Source organism: Aphelocoma coerulescens, chromosome 2 (assembly GCF_041296385.1).
Source record: "Aphelocoma coerulescens isolate FSJ_1873_10779 chromosome 2, UR_Acoe_1.0, whole genome shotgun sequence".
In the NCBI taxonomy this organism is placed as follows: Eukaryota; Metazoa; Chordata; class Aves; order Passeriformes; family Corvidae; genus Aphelocoma; species Aphelocoma coerulescens.
In genome coordinates, this window is record NC_091015.1 from 105,844,370 (window position 1) to 105,847,708 (window position 3,339).

Sequence of the window (3,339 nt, forward strand, 5' to 3'; positions counted from 1 at the left end):
GTCGGCAAACACCCGGCCCCACGTGCAGCATCCCAGGCACCCACACTGCACGCACCCGCACCCAGTCCCGGACGGGCACCCAGCCCGGCGGACCCGCCTCTCCACTGCAAAGGCAGACCCCCGCACGGCACCCAGCGGGACCGGCACCCACGCACCCCTCAGCCGGCTCCCCCCACGCTGTCCCCACTTGCCGTCGGCGTCGCAGCGCCGCCAGGCACCGAGGAAGGCGGCGGCGTCCAGGCGCCCCTCGGCGCCGCTCTCCATGGTGCTGCGGGCAGCCGCTCTGTCCCTCCCTCGGCGGCGCAGCCTCTGCCCGGCCCCGCCGCCGGCCCGGCTTTCTGGGCGCCGGCCCCGCCCCGGGGGCGGCCCCGCGGGGGTCGCGGGGGGAAGTCTCCCCCTTCCCGGGGTTCGTCCTACCGGCCTCCTGCCCGCCCGGATCCCGCTCGGGCGTGCTCGGACCGCGGTTGTGGCAGGACGGAGCTCAGCCGTCGAGGTGGGCTGGAGCAGCCCGACCCCGCGGCCCTTCTCGCTTCGGAAGAGCCGTGCGTCCCTTGCAGACGACCTTTAAAGTTTCAAACCTCCCCGAACGAAGGCAAAAGTGCTGGAGGGAAACGTGAGGCTTCAGAGAAGTGGTGGAGTTTAGGGGGGGGAAAGGAATTTTTTAAATCTTGTGACTCTCCTCCTCAGTTTATGAAGGCAGAGCAGCAGCAGGCAGAGTTCTCTCACCTTCTCATTCCTCACAGCCCTCGGGAGGGCTTCCCTCACCAGAATGAAGAGCCGCAGGATGAAGATGGACAGAAACCTGCATCGTCTTCCTCCTGTAATATTAATCAAACCGAGAAACCATAGAGTTCAAGGTCTCCGTGCTGATAGAACATCATATTCACGGTAGCACTGCTTGGGACTGGATTTGATTTGAAAGTCGCCTGTGTATTCACCTGCAGTGATTTTGGGCACCTGGGGCTGGGCTGTGTGTCTCCATGTGTGCTCCCAGAATCATTATTGTCTCCTTTGAGACCCCTTACAGACAGTTTTTTCCAGGTTGCATTTGATTCAATATATACATATTTCAATTTTATTCACTTACTATTTGCTTTAGAGAGGTTCTCAGAAGCAGCTAAAAAGGCTTAAAAAAATTATTTAATGTTTGCCCTGAGCAGGTTCCTATTTGATCTGAGAGGAAAAAAACCCTGAAAAACTGAGCTGTGTTTTACTCAGGAATTCTTTCAGGGAGATCACACAGCACTGTCCAGCTTTTCCAGTGTGCAAAGAAAAAGGAGATGCTGTAAAGTTGATGTGTTTAAACGGCAGCATGGGAGCATCTCAGTTCAGGGATTCCCTGGATGGAGCCTGGGATCATATTTGGACCTCAGAAAAATTATTGTCAAGATCTTAGTGCAACAGCAAGGCCAAAAGCACCCCCTGACATTGCTCAGGTGTGGAACCTCAGCATGGGAGAGGAACTCATTAGGTAATGACATGGAAAAGTCTAGATTTTTATGGGAGACCTGCCCAAGTCCCTTGCAGGCAAGACCGGAGTCACTCCACAGATTTCTCTATCATCTGTCCTTGCCTCACTACCAAAAGTAATGCCTTACCTTGGGGTGAGGGATCCCCCATGGAACTCATCCTGCAGTCTCTTCTTCTCAGCGTTTCCCACCATGGCTCCCTGGCAGTGGTGGCCTCCTGTGCCCCATGAGAGCTGCCTGATCTTCTGTGTGGGATGAGGTCACCTGGCACTGCTCCATGGCATGAAGATCACTTTTTGGCCCCGTCTGTCTTCCCAGGAGCCAGAACCCATCTGCCCCAGATCAGCAGTATCCTGATCCAGGTTTTTAGAAAAGAGATGTTCATCAGTTTCTAGCATGGTTTGTAACCCAGCTCTGGAAACCACCACCATGGCTGATAACCAACAAGATCCCTTGGTAGTATGATCATGACAACTGGTTTCTTACTAAGAAACGTTTCTAACAAAACAAACTTAAGAGGAAACACTATCCATGTTTTGCAATATTTTGCAACAGGAAGCACCCTGTCATTTGGCAGCGATGAAGACAGTGAGATTTTATGGGATTGGATGCAAAGCTCAGGGCACCGAGAAGAGCTTCTCATAGCTGGTTCTCCCCATGCCCTCTCAGGAGAAAGAGCAGGTCAGAAGTGACACCTTATTTAAACTACCAGTATTTATTCAGCATCTCACACAACTCCAGTGAAACCAGGTGCCCAGATTGGAGAGAAAAAAGGACCCTAAAGCTTAAAGGGCTCTCACAAGAGCTCATTGTTACCTGTGCATGAGGACGTGGATGATATGTGTCCATTCTTGTCATCCCATGTGGTTTCAGTGCTGATAGAGAGAGGTTTTGATTTCACACAGCAGCAGAACATACCTGCACAGGGGAAAAAGGGAGCAGAGACAATAGATTCCTCTTCTGTTTGAACCAGATATGCCTTTACTCCCCCCACAAAACCCTCCACTGAAATACCCTATGGATACAGAGGCCACCTCATAGGTGCACAGCTTAGCTGGTCTGCCCTGCCTCAAGTATTGCACAAAATGGATTTAGGGTTCTTAGAGGTGGAATTGCAAAATTTGGCTCAAAGTGACTGGAACCAGGTAAATCCCAGCCTGCAGTGAGGATGTGGCCATCCTCACTGCTGCATGCCTAAAAATGTGTTCAGCTTCTCCAATTGCTTTAGGTGACTCAGTAAAGCCTGAATGAGAAAAAAACCAAACTAAACAAAAAACAGCTCAGAACAATTTTTATTCATCCAGTTGGACTTTCTGTGGAACACCGTAAATTTGAGGAGCATATTGAACTGTGGATCTATTGGCAGCGGTATTAAAACAACACACTGAAGATAGCTGCTGTGTGTGCAGCTCATGTACCAAACCCAGCAACCACTCCTGCCTCTTATTTCCTTAGAGGAATAAATAAGAATTAAAGGTAGGAAGTATTTTAAAAAAGTAATAGACACTTTTGATTGAGGACTTTGGCTTCAGCTTTGCACTGTGCAGTAACACTCAAGGTCGAAGAGCTCAAATCTGTGTTTTGAAAAGCTTAAAAAGAAAAGCAAGTGTGTTCACCCTGACCACAGATGCACTTGGCTCTTAAATGAATGTGCTTCAGTAAGTGCCTTGAGGCTGGAAGCATTTGCACTACCATTGCCTGGCCCTGCTGTGGGTCAAGGAAGCTGAGGACACCAGCAATGCTGTTTTATTTAACTGATATTGATAATCAATTAATAAATGGCAATTTTTGCCAAGTAAAGAGCAAAATAAGGAGCACGTGGCCAAACCCCAGGCTGGGCTAGCTTTGTAGAAAGCCTTAATCAGGCAAC